The sequence below is a fragment of the Dipodomys spectabilis genome, unplaced genomic scaffold (assembly GCF_019054845.1).
Source record: "Dipodomys spectabilis isolate Male_0828 unplaced genomic scaffold, ASM1905484v1 ptg000173l, whole genome shotgun sequence".
Lineage (NCBI taxonomy): Eukaryota > Metazoa > Chordata > Mammalia > Rodentia > Heteromyidae > Dipodomys > Dipodomys spectabilis.
The window spans coordinates 6,324,818-6,349,694 of record NW_024870850.1 but is presented as its reverse complement, the minus strand read 5'-3'; the positions used below and the strand labels follow the sequence as shown (position 1 = coordinate 6,349,694).

Genomic DNA, 24,877 nt, shown 5'->3' with positions numbered 1-24,877 from the left:
ATGTTTTGTTAGGGGCTAGGGCTGCATTCTCCTCGGTATCTGAGGGTATCAGACTGATGTGTCTCAGGGTCAAGGTGTAAACTGATTCAGTGTACTCTTGGTCCTAGAGCTTCCCTGTCCCTACCTGTCCACACACGGTGGGGTGAGGCAGGGCATGAGGGGCATGGCTAATACCCAAGTGAAGGCATCTTCCTTAATGTGTTGGAGAGTAAGGGAAGGCCCTGGGGTTTTTGCAGCCTGGGGTGGCTGAGCCACTGTCCCCAGCCATCCTCCCAACCTTGGTCTGTGGCACAGATACCCTCAGTGCTAGCTCAAGCACTCTGGCAATCTGCTGGCCCTGGGCTTCGCTGCCCTCAGGCCCAGACCAAGGGTGAGACGGAGAGGAACAGTGCAGGCGCGGAACCACAAGTAGGCTCCCACCTAGCCTTGGCAACTGTACTAGTGCCATCTGTGCCTCTACCCCACCTTCCTGCAAGCACAAGTAATAAGTAGAGATCTGGCCCTGGGGAGGAAGTGGTCAAACTGGCCCAAGGCTTGATATTTTATTTCTTAGCCCCAATCTGGTGATAAGCCACGTGGGTGGGGGAGGGTGGGAAGGGGGCAGGGAGAAGGCCAACTTCCAAAAGAGCTATCTGCTGAGCTATGACCACTTAATTGTGAGCACCCTGGACACATGAACTTTTGTCAGAGTCATAGCTACTTCCCTGGCCCAACACTGTTACTCAGGGTGGCTGCCCCAGCTGGACATGGTAGAGAGGGGGGGGGGGCAAGGGGGTGGGTGGAGAGGGAGGAGGCCATTGGCACTTGGAGATATAAAATTGCAAGGGCCACACAGATCTGGGGCCACCTCCTGCTACACACTACCAGATTCTGCATGTGGGTGAGGTTGTCCCCCAGATCCCACCCCCTCAGCTGTGCTCACTTTCCTTCTAGCTCTACAGGGCATGAGGGGACAGTGTTTACACTTCCCCCATACCTCAGGACTGAGTTCTAGATGTTAGGGACTCTCTGATGCCCTAACATAGCTATGTACAGAGCCATTCAGCTATGTATAACTATTCACTCACCAGAGCTTTGGGTCAATCCAGTGAAGACCCACCCTGGCAGGGATGTGGAGTGTCTCTCTTTCTAGGTTCCTGATGTATCAGGTGATTTTCAGTTATATGCTGGACATTCCCCCAACACCACTCCCCCAGCCCCAACCCCCAGGTTGTCTTTGGACACTTGATTATATTTAAATCTAGTTTTGTAGGCAAGTGACCCTTTTTAATTTTTATTTTCCAACTAAGAAACCCAATTGCATTCACACACATCTAGTTTTGTAAATTTCTAATTTTTAATTTTTTTGGTAGCTTCAGCATACATTAGCTCCCGGCCTATGTTTTGGAGCTATGGGCCCAGTGGAAGCTTAGTTTTCAGACCTTTCATGGTGTAGCCTACCTGAGTCTGTGCTTTTTTGTGTCTGATGGGCCTCAAGGCTTCCGTGATGGGTTTGTCTTTTGGTGGAATCCTCCCTTTCTGCCATCTAGTTGTGTCAGAGCTTTTAAGAGAAGAGATTCTTAGAGGGGATGGTTGTGGCTGAATACTTTCTGATATTGTCTAGTCAACCTGACATCTCAAAGAGGGATTAGTGTGTGTGTCGGGGGGACTCTTCCTGGGCTCCTTGTTAGAAGGACTCACTCCTCCCATCTCAGCAGTGTGGTGTGTGCCTCACCTGGTGATGCCAGAGAGACTATGACTGGCCAGGGAGAGAAATGAGCAAATGGCAACTATTTAGGGCTGCTGGGTTGGGAGACCCAGGCCCAGCTTGCCTTCTGCTCCTGGGTGTGTTGGCTCAGGATACTCTGGTGTTGTGCTTTGCCCAGTCCTGGGGTTCTGAAATCACCCACCTTCTTCTTGCCATCTTTCCTTTTGCTTGCATTGTTTCCAGACTTTGCAGTTGTACCCAGAGGAGAAGAATTAAGGCAACACCTCCATTTGTCTGAAGAATAATTCTCAGTTATGATTAGTTTTCCAAATATTCCCTCCCTATCCCCAGTTGTTTTCCTAAAGTATAGATGCCAAGCCTAGGTGTCATTATCTGGCATAATTTGCATTTGTGCCTGATTTAATATGAAAGAAGTGCTTACATCTGTATTCTGAAGTGTAAGAGTGTGGTGGGTAGGGTGTGGGGGGGAAACTAAGGTCACAGTGAGGTTCTTTCTATTTGAAGGAACCAACCTGGGGCCATTGAGAGCATCAAATATCATAGTTCATATAACGTCCTTATTAAATGTGTGCAAGTCCCACAGAGCAGTGTCTGATGTTAGTTCTCCTTATTTATGAACACATTATGGTCTTCAGATGGGTTAAATGATTCTGAGTACAGAAGCCATCTGCCCTCCGCCTGTCTCACTAAGAGGGTCTAGAACAGGACCTAACCACAAACACCTAACCAACCAAGCAGAGTTTTCATACTTGAATATTTCCATGTCCCTCCCTTCATTCTCCTTGTCTTTTAGGAAAACCTTGTGATTCGGTATCTGGTGTGTGGTGGTAGCTTATGAAAGGCTTTCCCCCCTCTCTATTCGTTTTTTTTTCTGTGCCATCAAGTCGTGAGTTTCTCTGCATGCATGTGTTTTGATAGTCAAGATTATGCTATTCTTGGGAAATGATAAAAAAGATCAGTTTCCCCTTTGAATATTGTAGGTGGGTAATAACCACAGTTCCTGGGAGCTGACAAAAAAGGAGAGATTCTTTGCAGTCCCCATTTTATTTGCTCAAGGGATGAGATTACTTTTACGTGGTTTATGTTTTTATTTTAGTCAATTTTATTACTTTGTAATGAAGATCAGGAGGCTGGAAAGAGAAGTTGTAAGGTACATTCATGAAATCTCAAATGAAGCCTTGGTGAACACAACTATTGGCTGAATCATAAGGGCTACGAAATGTATGTCTTATAGTACCACACAGGGTCAAAGCGATGGCTTTGATTTGGCAAGTGAAAATGTAGTAGGAAACACTTTGACTGACCTAAAAATGTGCTGTGCAATGAGCACACAAAGGTAAAGGACAGAATTGATTGAATATGATGGATGTATGTGTCTTTGGGGTTTCAAAACTAGAACTTTCCAAGTCAACCCCTCCCCCAGACCTGTGCCAATTCTACCATAAAAATCAGATGTTAATACAAAGATGACAGAAGCAAGTCTGGCAGTGTCACTTACGCCTGGATCCCCAGTGGCTTGGGAGGTAGAGAAGAAGAGGGATCACCATTGAAGACTAGAACTGGGCAAAAGCTTTGTGAGACACAATCTTTAAAGAAAATGTTGAGTGGGGTTGCACTGTGCCTGTCCACCCAGCTGGATGGGAAACTTAATTTTAAAAGGATACTGTGGTCCAAGCCAGCTTGGTCATCCCCCCTCAAAAAAATAAAAATATGAGCCCTCCCCTACCTGAAAAAAAAATAGCTAAAGCAGAAAGGGAAAGGGCTACGATATTGTAGAACCCCTCTCTGTCTAGCCAATCTGAGGTTCTGAGTGCAAACCATTTCATCACAAAAAACAACAAAAAGAAGCTCAAGGAGTCAGAGCCAAAAGTGCTCTTGATCTTGGTAAGAGACTTAGCTTATGGATACCCTCAGAGGCAGAATTTAAAAAAAAAAAATGCGAAGAATTTAGGGAAGGTAGCCACCTTACCCTACTTTATTACTTCGTCAATTGGACTCAAGATTATCTTGGGCAATACATTTTTTTTCTTTGCACTAAAGTAGGAAGTTCATAGCAATGTCCTTTCAGATCATTGAAGGCACCCATTAGTAGGAAAATGACTTTGAAACTTACCAGCAGAATCTATCTTTTAAGACAGAATATGGCACTGTGTTATTTTTTCAACAGAGGGAAAAAAAAGATATGCTATTGTGTCAAGGATATATCTGATTCTTTGAATTGGACGTTTTACCTTGAAAAGGAGATAAACATAAAAACACCTGTGGTGTACATGTACACTTTGTCCAGGCATTGAGTATAGCATGAGTGAAAATGCAGTTGAGGTCTTTATTGCCTAGTTAGAGCTGATGCTTTCTGTTTTTTTCTTTGTGTGGATGAAGGCAGTATATTCTTCAGAATCCCTTTGAAATGGTGGTTAAGTTTATATAGAGGAGACATCTGCGAATGCCAAGAGGGTGAAGACGGAACAACTACCAGGAGCTAGTGTTTCACCCGCGGACCCCCTCACCCATCATTTATGCCTTGTGTGTGTGTGATGTCCACGCAGGGGGAACAAAGGGGGGGGTGGAGGTGACTCAAGTCGGGAACAGTCCAAACTCAGATGAAGCACTCTCATCCATCCAGTCAATGAAACTGCGATGATTGTTGTTTTGTTATCGAGGTACACAGACTCAACATTCTGAGTCCATTGGAAACATAAATGAAGACTCTACGTCGACAGAGTGACTTGTTTTATTATAAATTAGATTTTGAAAAGAATAATTGCGAAGGGGTAAAAAGATGCCCATTCCTTCTTTTTGGGAGGGGGTGACTTAGGCCTAATTCCTCAAATGTGCAGCAATGTTGATTTAACATGAATTGTGAGCTTACTCAATGTGTCCTGCAAGATAGGGTCTCTGGAGTACCTGTTCTCTCCAAAGTCAATACAGCCTGTATCAAGCTGTGTTCTCCGGAGAATGGCCTTCTCCTTGTCCAGCTGCATGTGTTTCAAGCACATCCATTCTGAGTGCCTTAAGAGTCAAATAATTGCAATGTTTGCAGTAGTGGTTTCAAACAACAAAGATACACTATACAAAACTTAAAGCATTTGGGATAAAGGATTTGTCTCTCTTGTATGGATAGAGTAGAGCAAATGAACTTGTCATTTGTCTTTAGATCAGACAGAAGTTGACAACAAGATCAATAAATGGAGAGTTTGGGGAAGGAGAAGTGGAAAAAGGGGATGGAAGGCTGAGTGGTTAAAAGATCCTTAGCAACTACTGTCTTGTTGTCTTCCAATCGGGTGGGTGATGTTGTTTTTCCTTTTCCTACCTGCCAATAGGAAAGGAAAATGATCTATGATTTCTGGTAAGTAGAGAAGTAATTTCTTCCAAGAAGGCAACCCCTACCATGAGATCTTCATTCATACCTTGCAGCCTTGACATTAGTTGAACCCTGTAGGCTGGCTTCATCTTGGGGGCCCTTAGCTTACCTAACATGGGTCCCCAGGAGCCTCAGTTTGGCAATGCCAGCCTCCACCTTCACCTCTGATTGTTTGGGAGAGTAGCCAGGGTCCTCAAGATGACCCTAGAGGACAGAGTTGTGACAATTCTAATTATAATCCTTGTAACTATAACTGTGGGTCAAATGGTCCACAAGCAGGTAGAAAAATGTGTGGATTTATGAACTCTTCAATTATGTGAGTTCCTAGAAAAAATGTTTTTTAAATTTTTATTTTTAATCTTCTAACTGAAAAACAGAAAAAAAGCACTGTCTAAAAGGGAAGGCGATTTCCAGGTGACTGATAAGGAAACAAGTTGGGGAAGCTGTCAGCCTGAGAGAAATGGCCACTGGTTTGGACATTGTGAAAAATTACACGGTTGTCTTCATTACCAGATTAGGATGTTCTTTCTCTTGCCTTTATTTTCTTGTAACAATTTTTGGTTATTGGCACTTTTTTCTTGCTGACAACAGTGAAGCAGCTGCCCTTTGGTCAGTTGCTGGCATTTTTAAGAGACCAAGTGCACTATCTTCTCCTGCAGTGCTTCTCGGGGGTGTCAGTAGGCCCCCTTTCTATATGTCTGATGTGTACACAGCCATCTTTGTTCCTTTACCCCAGTGTAGCCAGGAAGGTCAGCTTCCTCAAAGCCCAGGCACTTTTTGGAAAGAAAGGGCACTGAAATGAGTAAACTCTTCCTTCTTTCTCCTCACAGTTGTTTCCTGAAGGCACTGAGCACCATTTTGACAGTACTGGAAAAATTAATTTGGCCAACATAGCCAATTGCACACACACACACACACACACACACACACACACACACACACACACACACCAAACCTGTGATGTCCCCCCCAAAGCTATCCATTTTTGTGGGCTTCTAGAAGGATGTGTTGGAGACTGTGGCACTGGAAGATGCCACAGAAATAGTCAACCCTCAGGATTGGGGAGAAAAGAAGGGTAGTGGAGGAACGTTGTCTAGACTTTAATTTTCGATAATACATGCTTCTCTTCCTGGTGTTTTGCTTAGTGATAGTTTGGTTGCTTAGTTACTGAGAGGATTCCATACATAGCATGGAGATGACAACTCCCTACTGCTTCCTTTCTCTCTCAGTCTCTGATTCTTCATTTAGGACAGGCTGTTCTTCTGTGGGTCTTGATCTCACAGACAAACAATGTAGGCATTTTTTTATAGAAGATGCGTTCTCTAGTCCTCTGCCAAGTAGCTAAACTCTCAGAAAAGTGCAAATCCCATGCATTAGTAGGAAAAAAAAAACCTACAACATTAGGTGATAACATTTTTACCATAACTTTTTTTTCGGAAGGTGGGGAGCCCAAGTCATGTCGATGGAGAATAATTTTTGACTTAGGGAAATTCAAAATGATTATCCTTTTCCAGCCTGCCCCAAGTGTCTCATTAAGAAAAAAGAAAAAAAAAAGAAGAAAGAAAAAAAGTGGTCATAATGATTCTTGCCTTTATAGTACTATGAGCCCAGGCCCTGTTCCTGTTCTCATAGACATTAAATGTTCGTTTCCTTTTTAATTGTGGCTGAATGTCTTTGGTTAAATATTGGTTACCAAGCCCCACCAAGCCACCAGAGGCCTCTGTGTCTGAACCAGTCAAATTATCCATGCTCGCCAAGTTGGATAAGACACTAGAGGTGGCACATGGGCAGGGCTGCTGCCTTCTGCCTACTTGTCCCTCGTTAGGTCTGCTTTCTATTTGCCCCCATGGAGAGACATGGGGTCTCGGGGTATCTCACTTGAGTCCTGACTGGGCTAAGGGCTGCATCTTTGGGCATATCTGCCCAGTTTCCCAACTAAGTCCTTTGTGGTCTTCCAATCTCTTGCCCCTCTCCCTGCCTTCACCCTGTGCTCTCATTGGCTTCAGGAGCTGCAGAGTATGTGGTGGCAATTGTGAAAGGCTCCCATCCTCCTCCTTTAGAGAGCCTATTTTCTTTTCCTCTGGACTGGCTATTTGTGCTTTATTTTTTGAGAGGTAGTGTTTTTGTTTTCAAACTGGCCAACCCATTTCTCTCTCACCCAAGTGTTCGGGTGAAGAGTCACAAGTTGCCTTTGAAAATGTCTGCCCCGCGGTGGACTCTTTTGTTGTTGTTGTAGGAGTCTTCTCTGCTGCGTTCTAGAAAGGGCATTCTAGAAACGAGGCTGGACACACACTCATCAGAAGAAAGCTCTTCTTCCTGGGTTCTTGGAACCCAAAAAAGAGCCCAGCCATCTATCAGAAGCTTCAGTGTCTGTGAATAGGAAGTGTGCAGAATTCTGGAAGTGGGGATGGGTTGGGAGAACACCCGTTTTCTGGTGACCCAGGAGAAGAGAAGGAGAAAGGGGAGGAGGAGGAGGAGCAGGAGAAGAAGTTGTGATGCCTAACCCTTTGGGCAAAGATTCACTTTTGGCAGGGAGTAAAACCTCCTCAGTGCTTTGCATTATGGCATTACTCTTGCCCACCTCTGTTTTCCCTCCCTGCCTACACTCCAACCCTAACCCCCAAACCCCCCGCCATGTTCAAAATCAGTCTCTCCAGTTGGCAGAAAAGGCTGTCATGGCTGCCTTTATTTATGTTTTGAATTTTATTTCCCTTTGAATAAATACCCCTGAAAGAAGACAGGTTGCCACTCTGATCATCTGAGCTGATCTGTGAACAGAGCTGATATGTTCTTGAACTATTGCCGGCACCTCCTGTTTGGTGGCAGTGGGTGATGGAAGATGCAGGGGTCTCTGGGACACAGGATTGGTTCTGAGACTGCTTCCAGGACAGCCCAGGTTGGCAAGTCACCACAGAAATGGCCACTTGCTTGCACTGGGTGGAAAAGGTTCAATTTTTTATTAGTACACATTTTACTGGTATTTTATTATATTAAATATAATATATAATACCAGACATCTGCAATCACATTTCTGTGCGGGACTTACTGTGTTGAAGATAAGTCTTCATCTTTTTGAGAATGGATTGCATTGTAGCAGGATACGGATATCTTTTTCTTTTTGTTCCGGGCAAAACTCCATGACATAGGAAAAGATTTGAATCTAAATGGAGGATGCTCTTCTGGGCAAGTGAATGTCACCTGTTAACCTGGAGATTTTTGAGGAGCACCTGCTGTACCTGTGATGGATGGGGACCCCCACACCGGACTCCCTCCTACCCTCCCAGCCTCCCATCCTCCCTTCTGCCCAGCTCCAGTGAATCTTTTCTGTCCATTCCCATCATGCCAAACATCCAACAGCTGGGGCTTAGCAGGCTGTTTGAGTTGAGTATCTTCATCTCTGTGGATGATCTTAAGTGAAATCATGCAGTGTGAAAAGAGGGTCCCAAGATGGAGACCAGAGTCCTTGAGGGATCTAAAATGCACAGATGGTCTGCCTGTGGCTTGAGAACTGCACTGCTGGTGGTGGCATGTAATGTGTTTTTGGAGAAACCTCACTTCTTATCCCTATCTGTATCTTCTTATTTTTCTTAAAGGTTGGGTCTATTCCCATATTTAACCCTTACAGCATACTGTGGCATTCATTGTTCTTCTAGATCTTCTAGCTGTCCAGTTAGTGGAGTGTCATTGCTTAAAGGAATCACAAGTAACGATGGGCCATAGAGAGAATGAAAGTCCAAGGGTTGTGTGTGACTTCACAAACTGCCACCCACCCTGACTCTACCCCACCCCAACAAAGCTAGTTGTTTCACAGAAAATGCTAGAATTCTGGGATGTATCCTCTCAGGGTTCACTAGGAATCACTTCAATATGTTAGAATTCCTCATCAGCTTTGAAAGGTTCAAATGATCATACCATAGCAGAGGATAGCAAGAACTTGCTAATGGTGAAGACCCCACTGTGGAAATTTCTTAGGCATCCCCACCATGCTAATGGCATGCTCTGACCTATTAGCTGGCCTTGTACAGAAGGAAAGAGCTCCACCCACCTAGGCCCGAGGCTCCCTGCACCTCAGCTTTCATGGGCTCCAGGATGGGCCCTGTCTGAGCACCATGACAGACAGACACCAATTTCTTTCTTTCTTTCTTTCTTTTTGTGCTGGTCCTGGGGTTTGAACCCAGAGCCTGGGCACTGTTCCCGAGCTCCCCTCCAAAACCAACCATCCATTAAAAAAAATTGTAAATTATTTTCTAACTGTAGGCTACAGGAAGGCAAAGAATTGCTTGAAACTATGCACACAGATTAATCCAATTCAGTCATTGGGCTTGCAAATGGAACAATGTTCAATATGTGGTTATTTCTCATCTCCAAGATGAGGAGAATGGTTTGGCGTGGGGGTTGTGGGGGTTGGGGAGCTGGTGTAGCAGTCTAAATATGGGGAAAGTGCACAAGACATTTCACTGGATCATCAGAAAGACAGAACATACCACATTCTGCACAAGGAGTCATGCAAAGGACTCAGATACATAGGAGTCTCTGGTCACAGGCAGCCTGGTATCACTTAAAAGAGATGGGCTTACACCCCAAGAATGTCACTGGGAAGTGGTTTTTTATTTCTTTTACTTATTGTATGTTCTCTTCGTTATCATTCAATGAAAATGTAAAAAGAATGTAGGCAAATAGCTCCCAAGAATGCTGCCTGCATCGTATTTTGGCTGAAACTCATATAATGTGTTTTAAGTTGAGGAAAATCCTGTGACATTTGTGGATGTTTTTCAACACACACATACGTGCGCACATGAGTGCGTGTGAGCAAGCCCATGCTCACGCTCACACACACACACACACACACACACACACAAGCTTCTTTTAATAAGCTTCCTGTTGTGGTTGTTCTCTCTTTATATTAGCAAAAATTAATTATAAGAAGAGACTTTGTTATGATATTTCCATAATGCTTATAATGGACACATGTACACACGTACACACACATACACACTTGGTCTAATATTCATGGCCATTGCTCTTTACTATGAGACCCTCAAATTGTGGGGAAAGAAGCTATTTTGACACCTGTTGATCAACTAGAAGGGCAGGTGAATGGGCAAGGGTTAGTGTTGATGGGGGTAAGTTTATGACCCTGACATAAGATGAAAGATTGTGGAACAAAAAGCGTCTAGCACATTCTCTTGTGTTCGCCAGTTCCATGGACACTGAACTTTGGGGCTGCAGGCAACTGAGAGCACTCTGCAGCTAATACTAATCTACAGAGTTAAACTCTGTCTGGTGGAGGAACAATGCAGGGACGTGCCCCTCTGCCAGGGTACAAAATGTCAGCTTTGTAACTATTTGTAAATTCATGTCTTCATTCTTGACTCAGCTGTTACAATCTGTGCTCCTTTGGAATGTCCTTTGTACAATTTGTAAAATGTGATTTGTTCTTGTAGTGCTTTAAATAAAAGCTTTCACGTGTTTTATGTTATAGTTGCTTGTTTTAATTTATCTTTCCTTGTTTATTATTATTTTAATTATTATTTGTGCTAGTCCTAGTTTGAACTCAGGACTTGGGTGCTGATCCTGAACTTGTTTGCTCAAGGCTAACACTCTTATCACTTGAGCCACAGCCCTACTTTCAGCTGTTGGGTGGTTCATTGGAGATAAAGTCTCACAGACTTTCATGCCCAGGCTGGCTTCGTGCCACAATCCTCAGTTCTCAGCCTCCTGAGTAGAATAACAGGTGTGAGCCACCTGTGCCCAGCTAACTTCTTTCTTAACTTGTACAAAGCAGGAACTAATCAGGGCTGTAGAACCACGAAGTGTCCAGTTCCTGAACACATACCTGGCATTTATCATCAGCCTGAGACTGCAACTACTCCTTTCCACCACATCTCTCAAGGAGGGGACCCGGTCCCTGCCTTGGCTCCCATGGCACCCTCCAAGTTCCCATTTATACCACTGATTAGGCGGTAGCTGTCATTTTACCTACTCCACTCTATCGGACGTTCGACTTCCTAGAGGGAAAACCACATCATTTCCCCTGCCTAACTTTGGCCACATGTAAAATGTATAAGCTGATGTCTAATTGGTTAAATATTCTCCACTAATGAATTTCAGTTCCTGACACATTCAGACATACAGTAGATGTCCAGTTTAAGAATTGCATGGTAGGCCAGGCACTGGTGGCTCACACCTGTAATCCTAGCTATGCAGGAGACAGAGATCGGAGGATCATGATTCAAAGCAAGCTAAGGCAGGAAAGTCTGTGAGAATCTTATCTTCCAGTTAATACCACCAGAACTCCAGAAACAGAGCTGTGGCTCAAGTGGTAGAGCATCAGCCTTGAATGAAAAAGCTCAGGAACAGTGCTCAGGCCCAGAGTTCAAGCCCCTACATTTGTAGTTTTATATATTTATAACTGAATCAAATGAAGAGCTGCTACAGTGTACAGTAGGAATGGTGTTCTCTGATTTTATGGAAGGTAGAGTATCAGTGATTACCACTTATGATTTATATTTTAAAATATTATATATATTATATATAACCAAAATATTCCCAATACTAATAAAATGTAATACAAAAACTACTAAAAAATTGAAAAGACATTGAATTTGTGTGTGTGTGCGTGCATGTGTGTATGTGTATTCCAGTCCTGGACCTTGAACTCAGGGCTTGGATGCTATCACTAGGCTTTTTCACTACCACTGAACCATAGCTCCTTTTGTGGTTTTTTGCTGGTTAATTGGAAACAAGAGTCTCACAGACTTTTCTGCTGGGCTGGCATGGAACCATGATCTGCAGATCTCAACCTCCTGAGTAGCTAGGATTTTAGATAAGAGCCAATGGCACCTGGCTCCTATTGGAATTTTGCTAATGCTTGAATTTGTATAAGACTTTTGGTAATATGGCCCCAAATGACTGTTTCCTTGATGAAATTCTTTTTTTATTCCCATTTGCTTTACACAAAACAGCCAACAAATACATACATATATATATATATGCATATATAATCGCATTCTAATTTTTTCTTTGTCCATATATTAACATAAAAATATATATTTAAAATGAAAATTTTAAAAAATATGTATTTTAAAATGAACTATCTACACTTGTAGATTAAACTGACATCAGATTTTTCTTTTTTTGTATCTTGGCTTTTTGCTTTCTCACGATATCAGGGTAGAGAGTAGGATAAGAGATTTACAAAAATTTTCAGCTTTATAAAATGAAAAGTTTCTGGAACTGAATGCTGTCATTGCATTCCAACAGTGTGAATGTAAATTTCTTTTGTAAAAAAAGTTTTTTTGTTTTTTTTCCTTTCATGCAATTGTTTCTATCATATTTATAAGATCATTTCTATGTGATTTGCATGTCCCTCCCCCACAGTATAACCCATACTTTCACTGTATTTGATGTTGGTATAATTTGTGGAGGGGAAGGGAAAAAAACAAATCCTTTAGGGATATAGGCGAACCCATTGCAACAATGAGATGTACATGTCGATATGTCGAAAAAACAAAATTAACAACTTTGGTGGGGGTTTTGGGGGGAGGTTCAGGTGAGGGGAGGGGAGGAGTATGGGAAGGGATGGGAAGGGGAAATAATGAGGAGGCAACAATGATAAGAAATGTACTCATAGCCATCTAATCTTCGATAAGGGAGCTAAAACAATAGAATGGAAGACAGACAGCCTCTTCAGTAAATGGTGCTGGCAAAACTGGTTAACTACATGTAGAAAACTAAAGCTAGATCCTTATATATCACCCTGCACCAGAATCAACTCCAAATGGATCAAAGACCTTGAACTCAAAGCAGACACTCTGAAAACATTACAGGATGGAATAGGAGAAACCCTGGGTCTCCTTGGCTCAGGCCAAAATTTTCTGAATAGAGACCCGGAAACACAACAAATCAAAGAAAGGCTGGACAAATGGGATTGTATAAGGTTGCAGAGCTTCTGCAGGGCAAATGACATAGCTAGCAAGATCAATAGAAAGCCCACGGACTGGGAGAAAATCTTTACTAGCCATACAACGGACAAGGGTCTCATATCTAAAATATACTTGGAACTCAAAAAATTAAACCACCCAACAACAAATCCTCAAAGAAACAACTGCCCAATAAGTAAGTGGGCGAAAGACTTAAAGAGAAGCTTCTCTGAAGAAGAAAGAAGGATGGCCAATAGACACATGAAGAAATGTTCAACATCCCTAGCCATAAAAGAAATGCAAATCAAAACAACATTGAGATATCACCTCACTCCAGTTAGAACAGCAGAAAGGAACCTTACTTCATTGTTGGTGGGAATGTCAACTTGTTCAACCACTTTGGAAAGCAGTATGGAGGTTCCTCAAAAGACTCCACATAGAGCTCCCCAACGACCCAGCAATCCCACTTTTGGGCATTTACCCAAATGATCACAAACAAGGCCACACTAAAGCTACCAGCACAACTATGTTTATTGCAGCATTATTTACCATAGCTAAGACATGGAACCAACCCAGATGCCCCTCAGTAGATGAATGGATCAAGAAGATGTGGTATATATACACAATGGAATTCTATGCCTCCATCAGAAAGAATGACATTTCCCCATTTGTTAGGAAATGGAAAGGCTTGGAAAAAATTATATTAAGTGAAGTAAGCCAGGCCCAAAGAAACATAGGTCCCATGGTTTCCCTTATTTGCAATATCTAGTATAGGTATGAGTCAAGCGGAAAAAGTCAGATAATGTGATGTTAGGAAAACAAAACCTCAAATATGTATTTTAATGTTTTTGTTTCTTTCATGCATGTGTTTCTAACGCATTTATAAGATTATTTCCTTGTTGCTTTGTATGTCCCTCCCCCACAGTGTAACCCCCGCTTTCACTATATTTGATGTCAGTATAACATGTGGAGGAGATGGGGACAAACAAGTCGTTTAAGGATTCAGGTGGACCTGTTGCAACAATGAGAAGTACAAAATGTCATGTCAAAACCAGCTTTACAATGTCGGTGGGGGGGGGAGCGGGGGTACGATTGGTTGGGAGGGAGGGGGGAGGCCGGGAAGGGAGGTGAAGGGTAAACAAAGGAGGAGGCTGCAATGCTTGGTAAGAAATGTATGCATTATCCTGCCCATGTAATTGTAACCCCTCTGTACAGTATGTTCTCAAATAAAATAAAATAAAATTAAAAAAAAAAAAAAAAAAAGAAATGTACTCGTTATCTTGCCCATGTAATTGTAACTCCTCTGTACGGTATTCTCACACACACAAAAAATCTTATGGAGTTGTACACAGGAGTTGCCATCCAACAAAGATGCTCATGAATACATCTTGACCCATATCACCCCTTTCATCACTCCCAACCTCCTTCAATTTTCTTAATTTTGTAGTCCTCCCTTCCTCTCATCATTCATCTCTAAATTTCTTAATAGGGTAAAAATGGCAAGTATACCTCATGCCAATAAAATAATGGTAATTAATAAAATAATAGAGAAGGAAGAAATGATTACATTTTCCTGCTGGGTACCTAAGTCAAAACCCCCTCGGGGACATTTGCTATTCTCTTCTTTATTCCTCTATTAATAGAAGATCCTTAGAGATTTTATTTTGGACAAAAGGAGCAGATTTGGCTAATTGCCACCTCTGTGAATTGAGCCCCCAAGGTCATACCTGGCCTGTCTCCTCAGCCCTGCAGTTTGATATCTCCAGTGGAGCTGGTCTAGAGCTTTACTCTTCTTCCACAGTGGTCCTCTGCTCACAGAAGATCTTATGTGGCATTGAACATTCTCATCCATTTTGAGGGCTTAGATTGAGCCTGAATTGGCTACCAGCTATGGAGACATCTCTGAATCTACACTCCTTTGTCATGGCTCAGCAGGGAAGCTACACAGCTTAGTAAGAGCAGTCTTGACATACTGATTCCTCTTCATGAAAGCAAGCATGAGGGCTTGGATCCTGAAGACGGGAGGTGATTAGTTTATGTACATTTCATCCATGGATTCATAGGAATAGTGGAATGTGTTCTTGTTGTCATGGAAACACCATGGGTCCTTGAGAATTCCTCAGTATCAGTGAATTATACAACTGGGTTTCATGGTGGTAAGTGCAAAACATGCACATAATTAAATTGATTAATTTGATTTATTAAATTCACCTTGTGACTTGGTACCACTGACTCATGCCTGTAACTTTAAGCCATTCAGAAGGTTGAGATTTGAGGATCACAATTGAAAGCCAGGCCAGGTAATGAAGTCTGTGAGAGTCTTATTTCCAATCAAGCATCAAAATATCCAAAGTGGAGTTATGGCTCAAATGGTAGAGTGTTGACCTTTAGGAATAAAGCTCAGGGACAGCATCCAGGCCCCAAGTTTTAAGCCTCAAAACTGGCAAAAATTCCCCTTGTAAATATTTTTTAATGCCTGCCTTCCAACCCTTCTTCCTGCCTTTTCAATAGTTTTTAGTAGATTTCACTATGGCTTCATAAATCTCATTCCAGGTTTGCTTTTATAAATGCTCTGGGTATAGGTTCCATAAATATACATCATGGACACAGATCATATAAAAAGTAGGCAGGTGATAATTAAGCACAACTATATCGCTCATTGCCACTGGGATATTACAGAATCCCACCTCCTTCCCCATGTTTGTAATCTGCTTATACAATCTCAGATGTAGACATTATATCAAGCTTTATTAATAAATGAACAGAGAGAAAATGGGGTGTCAGCAATGAGCGTGGGTCCCAGGGCAGGAGGGGCAGAAGACTAGAGAGACTAAAGGTAAGTGAATACAGTCATCATATTCCATGTACATACATGTACATATGTAAAAATGGAACCAGATAACTTGAGGGGAAGAGTGGGGTTGGGAGAGATGGGGGAGAATGATGGAAGGGATGACACCAATCAAGATGCATTGTGCTGTTGAGATCTCCATGTTAATACAAAGAGAGAATGTTCCATGCCATCACTTTCACTGTAGAAATATAGCAAAACCCCTTCTGTTTATTCCAATCAGTCTTTTCAGATAATTTTAATTTTTCTTTTGGGTGGGGGAGGAAGGTAATTTGTATGTACTCATTTCCTGTGATATTTAAACTAAAACTTTCCTTATGTCTATATTTAGTTAGGACATAGAAGTATAGTTGAAAATGATGGTCTTCATTTTTCCAGAGAAAGATAGATATAAGCATGTTGATTTTTTTGTTAATGTGAAAATACCAAATAATCTCAAGATATATATGATTAAGTTTGAGATACACATGCTGTGATACACAGCATGTACCAGTTTCTTTGTGTACCAGGTATTCCTTCTTTCAAGAAAAATGTGATTATATGCTTATTTTAACACTGAAACTAGCACTAATAATCTAAGGACATGCACCTTACTGATAACATACTGGGAACAAATATATATGATATATAAAAATATTTGATATATTATAAATATAAAATGTATGTATTACATATATATTTGCTAACATAGATAGACATAAAGGTAGAGTCTTTAAGTAATCTGAACCCATTTAGAAACTGCACATTCTATAGCTAGCATTTATTTTTATGGATGGCAATGACATAAAACTTTTAGAACATTTATGGTGGGCAGTGAGACCAGGCTAGAATTATATGATATTTGCATATTAATTATATTGCTTTATTTCATTTTGTTTGTGGTGTTTTATCTATATATTATATGTCTGTGCATATGTCAACTCTACTCTATTTTACTGTGTACTTAAAAATTATATTTGCTACCAGATGATCTTCACTATGCCTCCTGTTATTTCTCTTAGGTCATATATAATCATCTCTAGTGAGATCCATTCATTTCTGTGATACTGTACTTGAGGTTTTACAAAAGACAGGTCCTGCTGTGTTTTTTAATAATAACTTACACGGAAAGTCAACACATTTTTTGGGTAAATTTTCTCACAGAAAGTGTTATTAATTCTGAAGAATTTGTTTATATATCTTCATGGGTCTGGAGATAAATAAATGCCACAGCCCGTTCTTAAAAAATAGAAAAAAACATTAAATGTGGGGTAAGGATTAAGGAGTTTGCAGGAATATGAAGGGAAGTAATAAAATTTACCGTTACACTGGGCAGCATGAACTAGAAGAGAATATCAATTCAATTGAGTTTGGTTAGTGTGTTCTGACAGATTTAATATTTCAGGTCAATATATTGGACCATGAGATCTAAGTATCCATCTAAAAGTTGTAAGGCAGCCAAAAGTTATATCAACTTTGGTGGTGATATTTCATTCTTATTTGAGCAGAACAATTACAGGGCTACAAAGATAAATTACAAAGAATTCTTATATTAAACTGTTTTCTGCCTGGCTGTATGGCATAGACTTTTGATTTGTGTGATATGGTTTCTTTTCTCAGGAATCCTACAAAAGTGTACCAATAAGTTTGAAAGAAGGTGAAGGTTAGCAGATGCTACAAATCTCACTTGTTCATGATTGGGCTGGTTTAGAGTCATGCCCATAAGCTGACAAAGGAGATTCAATAAAAGCAGATATATAAACTCTTTTTTCCTATTTTATTTAGAAGCAGCAAAAGTATTCATCAAGTACTTGTTTGGATGCATATCTTATTAAGAACATTTTGTTGTTTTATTAGGTAAGACTGTTAAAAGAAGCAATGTTTTTAAAGGGCTGAACAAAACATTTGATATGTATAAAAGTTTTCATCTACTCTGTTCTCTTGTGTTTGCCAGTGTTGTTAGTTTATTCTATGAAAGAAGATATTGAAAAGTAGAGTTTAAGTAAATTCCCTTAGGTTGCATTGTTAATGCACTATTGGTGTGAACATAATAGTTATTTATAATTTTAAATAATTATACTAAAAAATCTCTGCCATTAGGTACATTTATAAAGCATTCCTGTGAAATAGTGACAAGAAATATTATCTATGCTTTAGAATGGGAGGAAAAAACCCACATTACATTGTAGTGTATTTTTCTTTTGTTAATAATGTGATGTTAGGAATAGTGTTTCAAAGATCTCAGGGCCATAGATTTATAATGAAGATGCATTTATATTAATGTGCTCATCTATCAACCAGTGGTTATGGCTGATGCCGAGTGTGCAAGCATGACTAACATATGATTTGTTTTCTATCATGCAGCACATTGACAATCATCTGGAAAAAATAAATTCAAGGTCTAGAGATTTGGTTAGGATAGAGAGGGTAGGATATTAGTACATGACAGATTGGCACTTTGCTTCAAGCAGGAGATTGATTAAGCTATATATTTTACTCAAAACACTAATGTGCAATGCTACAAGCATAGAGAAGCATGAAGCTATCAAGATGGATGGGCAGGGAGTACTTAATTTCCTTGGACATACTTTCTTCAAGATGAATGCAGTAGTAGAGAGAGAAAGAACAATGGGCATTGAACAGTTGAAGGATTTAATTAAGAGAGCTCACAGTCTGACTTTAGAAACTCCTTTTCCTCTACACCTGTAAAGAAAGGCTGTGTTAAATATACTATGAGTTTTCTTGATATCATAAACATTTTATAAGTTGTTATGAATAGGAGTATTTCTCCATCATGTAATCAGTTATTATTTGGTAGATTCCTTCTTCCTTTATAACTAGTTAATAAAATTTGTTTGATTCATTTAACTGTTCCTTAGGCATGATTTCATTGGTCATAAACTGCTACCCACATTTAGGGTTACTTTGTGAATAAGTCAGTATATATATGAATAACGTATCTAGTGTTAATTAAATAAATGTTGACTTAATACAATATTATGTAATTTACTTTTGTAACTGATTAAAAATAAGTCACCACTGACTGGAAAAAAAAAAGATGCATTGTGCTGACATGTTGAATTGAAACCCCTTTGTACAACTAGTTAATGATAAGAAGTGATAAAAAATTATGATTAAAAATTGAACCCATGTTTAAATTGTCCAGTTTCCTGGGAAGTAATACAATTATTCAGTATACTGGACCCAGTGACTGGCAATTTTACTTTGAATCCTAGACAGAAATTTAATTATTAATCTCAATTGTTGTCATTTCTGACTCATCTTTGCCATCTGAGTCCATTTCTCCTTTGATGTGATTGAAGGGATTGAGAACTAACAGCATCAAGGACATCTAAAAGTATACAAGAATTAAGTTCAGAGTTGGAGCCTGGCTCAAGTGGCAAGAGTACCTGCCAGGCAAACACAAGGTCCTGAGTTCAAATCCAACTACCTCCAAAAAAAAGTAATACACAATAAAATAATGGTCAAATACAACTTAGATATTATAAAACAATGCTATGGAGGTTCCTTCATCCCTCAGGTGAAACATCCTGTGATCTGAAATTATCATGGTCTTCCATTAGATGTTATTTTTGTCTTTGTATGCACATGTATTTGAAGAGAAATGACTATTTCATTTTTAAGTCCCACAACCAAACTTTATATTGGTTTTGTAGATAAGAAGAATCCAAAATTTTAAAAAACTGTCTTAAATACTATATAGATGATTTCATATTTCATAATAATTGGCCATCAACTATGTAGCTTCAATACCTTCTATTTTTCCTGTCTAAAGTTTCATTCTACTAAATGAGTGAAATATCTCTTTCTTGTGCCTATGTCATGAGCATGGGGGCTCTAGAATCCGTGTAACTGTGTATCAGTTATTTAAAAAAGCATGACATATTTTTGTTGGTGGAAAAAACCATGAAAAATAGGTAGAAAGAAAAGGAAGGGAAACTTTGCTTCTTGAACTTACAATTTTAGCTGGTTTTATGGTGGACTCTATTTTAACTCATCTTTAAATAGTTGTACAGAGGGGATTAAGTTCAACATGTCAGTTTCTAAGTTCAATGCACCTCGATCAACTTCTTTATATCTTTAAAAGCAAACCACAATGATGAATATCTACTAACTTGAAGATGCTTTAAGGCACCCCATCTACTGTACAGATGGAAGTTACTCTATTTTCATTAGTTAGTATGAGCACAGAGAGGCAGAGAGAGTTTGATACATTTGGTGTGCCCCAGTAGGTCAGCAACACTGGGATAAAATGATCTTTTCCTGACTCCTTTCATGGGGGAGCTGACTATTATAGTGGAGTTGAATTGATGCATCTATAAATAAGAGATGTAGAGTTCTAGCTTTGAGGAAAAAGCCTGAGGGATAGCACCTAGTCTTTGAGTTCAAGCTCCAGGACCAGTGTATGTGCACATGAATGTGTGCATGCACGCACACACGCACACACACACACACACACACACACAAACACACACACACACACACACACACACACACACACACACACGGGATTTGTTTAGGGAGGTATAACATATTTTGAACCTATTCACCACTGTATTATCCTTTTCCAAACAAACAGGACTTGAGTGAGCATAGGTAACCTTGAAGGTGGTAATAAGAAACCCATGAATGATGACAAACTCCTGGGAGATAACCAGTACAAACTCTATTTTCTGCTTATGAATGATTAATTTTAGTGTTTAAAATATGTAGTCCTAGGCTTGAATGGTGTCTCTAAGTTCCCTGATTCAGAGTGATGTCTACCTTGGTCCTACAATAAAAATCCAGGGTATTTGAATGATGCTCAGTATTAGTAGAATATTATTTGTAAAAAGGGAATTAATAGTGCCCTATATCCTTGCTTGCAAGGAGTAGGCTTTGATCATAGATACAGTATCTCTGGTGTTATTAGCCTTTTAACACTGCTCATTAGAATATTTTGAAAGTAAATGTATAGAGGAAGAAAATGGATAAATGATAAGCAGAGTTCAAGAAGACTGGATTTGTCACAACTGAGAAATACCTGAACTTTAAAAAAGTTCAGTCTTTGTTGCATATTTTTTGCTTCATTTTTACCATCCATTTTCCCCCATCCCCAAATTATGGCCAAAAAGTCTACCATCAGAAAATACCACACAAGTCACAGAATTCTTCCTCCTGGGCCTCTCAGAGGATCCTGAATTCCAGCCCATCCTCTCTGGTCTGTTCCTGTCCATGATCACTGCACTTGGAAATCTGCCCATCATCCTGGCTGTCACCTCTGACCTCCCACCCCCTCACCCCCATGTACTTCTTCCTCTCCATCCTTTCCTTCTCTGACATCTGCTTCACCACCACCACTGACCCCAAGATGCTGGTGGACATCCAGACTCACAGCAGAGCCATCTCCTATGCAGGCTGCCTCATACAGATGTCTCTTTTCAATATATATGGAGGACATGTTTCTTTCTGTGATGGCCTATGACTTCTTTCTGGCTATCTGTCACCCCCTGCATTACCTGGTCATCAGGAACCCTTGCTTCTGTGTCTCCTTAGTTCTGCTATCATTATTCATTAGCCTTTGGGACTCACAGCGGCATAATCTGATTGCTCCACAGCTTACCTGCTTCAAGGATGTTGAAGTAGCCAGTTTCTTCTGTCACCCTTCCCAGGTCCTTAATCTGGCCTGTGCTATGACCTTCACCCAAAATTTAGTCACCTATTGTGTTGGCACCATCTTTGGCTTTTTCCCCATCTCAGGGATCCTTTCCTCTTACTGCAAAATTATTTGTTCTGAGAATATCATCCTTGGGTGGGAGACACAAAGCCTTCTCCACCTGTGGTTCCCACCATCTGTCATGTGCTTGTTTTATGGACCTGGCATTGGGATGTACCTTAATTCATCTGTATCTCATTTCCCCAGCAACAGTGTAGCAGCCTCAGTGATGTATGCCGTGGTCATCCCCATGCGGAACCCCTTTATCTACAACCTGAGGAACAGGGACATTAGCAGGACCCTGAAGAGGCTTTATAGGAGCCCACTTTAGCCTGACATCTGTTCAGTGGTGTTTGTTTGGAATGTAAGTTAGAAAATCTACCAACATTGATCATGCAGAGAATACAGAGATCTGCTGTCATTTGTTGGTAATTACATATCAATGTTTTTGTAGTTACCTGATAGTGCATAGATTGGGTATTGGAACATATAAAGACATAACTGAGGAGGTAAACATTTTTCTGGAAATGAATGTTTGTAGAAACAGGTCAATGTATAGGATGCCAAGAAAAGTGACAGGTTGCCTGTTTTCTGGGAATATCTCACCATTATGAAGAAAATCTTAAGAAATACAATTTTCAGCTGGGTGTTAGTGGCTTAAACCTATAATTTTAGCTACTCAGGAGTCTGAGATATGAGGATCATAGGTCAAAACCAACCCAGGCAGAAAAATCTATAAGTCTCTTCTTTCCAATTAACCAGCAAAAAGCCAGAAGTGGAGCTGTGGTTCAAGTGATAGAGTGTCAGGCCTTGAGAATAAAAACAAGCAAGAACATGAGGCCTTGAGTTCAAGTCCTAGTACTGGCCATATGCATGCATATAGAAAAATATACAAATTCTTAAAGTGCAGAAACTATTGTAATTTTTTTTAAAAAGAAAGGTATTTACCTCTTCCTTTGTTTTTCTCCTACTATCCCTTCCCTCCCTACCTCTGCAACTCCTCCCTCCCCCCCCACATGTTGTAAAGTTCATTTTCAACATACCGTCTTGTATATCTCATTGTTACAATGAGTTGACCTGAATCCTTATTTCAGCATTTTGTTATTTCTCTTCCCCTCCCCAAATTAGAAAAATGTATATACAAGATGAAGGGCACTGGAATCAAATACAGTGAAAACAGAGGTTATACCATGGGAGAAGAACATACAAAAGAAACAAAGGAGGTAACAATGCTCGATAGGAAATGTACTCATTACCTTACTCATGTAAATGCAACCCCTCTGTACAGTACTTTTACTATATATATATATATATATATATATATATATATATATATATATGTAATTACAAAGTAAGTTATAGCTGAGCTTCCACTTAGAAGAGGGAGAACTCAAAAAACTTTTGTGATCTTCTTTCTCAGCTCAATGGCATCCTGGCAGTAACCACAACTTCCTTCAATCTTATTAAGCATCTTTATCTCAAAATTGGAGTTCAATAAAGGATTTGATTTAACTACAATTCAGGAAACTGGGAAGAGTTTGCTGTTGTTCAAGAAAAGATAATCCCTGATTTAGAACTTTGGACCTCTCCTTAAAACTTTGTGAAGTATGTGAAACAGTGAGAAAATACATTTGACCTAAAAAAGGCTGATTTAACCTGGGATTTTTTTTTCTGATCTTGAACCCAGGACCTGGGAATTATCTTTGAGCTTTTGTGTTCAAGGCCAGCACTCTACCACTTGAGCCACAGCTCTATTTCTGGCTATTTGATGATTAATTGGAAGTAAAAGTCTCATGGACTTCCCTGCCCAGGATGGCTTTGAACCATGATCCTCAGATCTCAGCCTCCTGAGTAGCTAGGATTATAGGTGTAGGCCATCAGAGCCTGGGTTTTTGGATAAGTTCTATTATTCTATTTTGTTTTGTTATTTTATCTTATTATTTTACTTTATCTTATTATTTCTGTAGCACAGGGAAGAATTTGTTTGAAAGCTATCTGGGAGTCATTATTATAATCTGAGAAGACTTAATAGTTGCTAGAACTAGATCGAGGAAATAGTGAAGAGATTCGAAGATCCTCTTGTTATATCCTTAAGTGATGAATACATATTTTAAAAAGTGAAAAAATATGTTATATGTTGTTATTATTATTTTCTGTATGATGCTATGATAAAGATAAACATCTTACAATTCAATTAAATGAGTCCAGGATCTGAAATTGCAATTTTCATGTTTTAGAAATTGGCCATTTCAATTTTTATTTTCAAATACTACAGAAATTTGGGGTTATTCTTACTCCAATCCCATTTGATTTTTTTCTTTTTTTGTCAGTCGTGGGGCTTGATCTCTTGGCCTAGGTGCTGTCCCTCAGCTCTTCAGTTTAAGGAGAACACTCTATTGCTTGAGCCACAGCACCACTTCTGGTTTTCTAGTGGTTTATTGGAGATAAGATTCTTACAGACTTTTCCACCCAGGCTGGCTTGGAACTACAATCTTCAGATCTCAGCCTCCTGAGTAGCTAGGATTACAGGTGTGAGGCACTGGCACCTGGTCCCATTGAATTTTTTAAAATTGGTTTTAGAGCTTGAATTCCGGGCCTGAGTGCTGTCCCTGAGCCTTTTTATTCTCAAGGCTAGCACTCAACTACTGTGAGCCACAGCACCACTTCCAGGTTCTAAGTGGTTAATTGGAGATAAGATTCTCACTGGGACTTTTCTGCCTGGGTTGTCCTTGAACAATGATCCTCAGATTGCAGCCACCTGAGTAGCTAGGATTACAGGTGTGAGCCACCAGTACCCAACTTCGATTTGAGTTTTAAGTCAAATTTATGTATATATTTATGCAAAAGAATTTCAGTCCAACATGTCAGTTTATGAGTACAATGCTTCTAGATAAATGTATTTGTTTAAAATTATTATTATAATCTCTATGTAGTTGTAGAGAAGAAATACCATTAACAAAGCAGCTTGTGAATGTATTAGGTCTTGATCAATGTCATCCCTTTCAATATTCTCGCCTATCCCTCCCCTACTCATCCCTTCGCTCACTCACCTTAGTTTTATATAAGATATACATTAGATTATTGTCTGCATTCTCACCTTTCTCCTCTTCATTCATTTATCCCTCTCTTTGACCCCACACCACCCCTTTCTAGTATCTATTTCCTGGTGTTTTATTTTGCTGAACTTTGATTTTGCCTTTCTAAGGAATTATACTACCAGAGATCTCCCTTGAATCTACCATATTTCATTGAATACATTTGTATATACTTGCACATTTATAATTTATAATTTATATAACTGCACATTTACTGAGGAGTTTGTAAGCTGAATGTAGCTTCC

General features: G+C 40.1%; 1 pseudogene; it reads left to right on the top strand.

Annotated features, from left to right (window-relative positions):
• The first annotated feature begins 20,987 nt into the window (after positions 1-20,987).
• Positions 20,988-21,868, top strand: LOC122119967 (annotated as a pseudogene).
• The last annotated feature ends 3,009 nt before the right edge of the window (positions 21,869-24,877 follow it).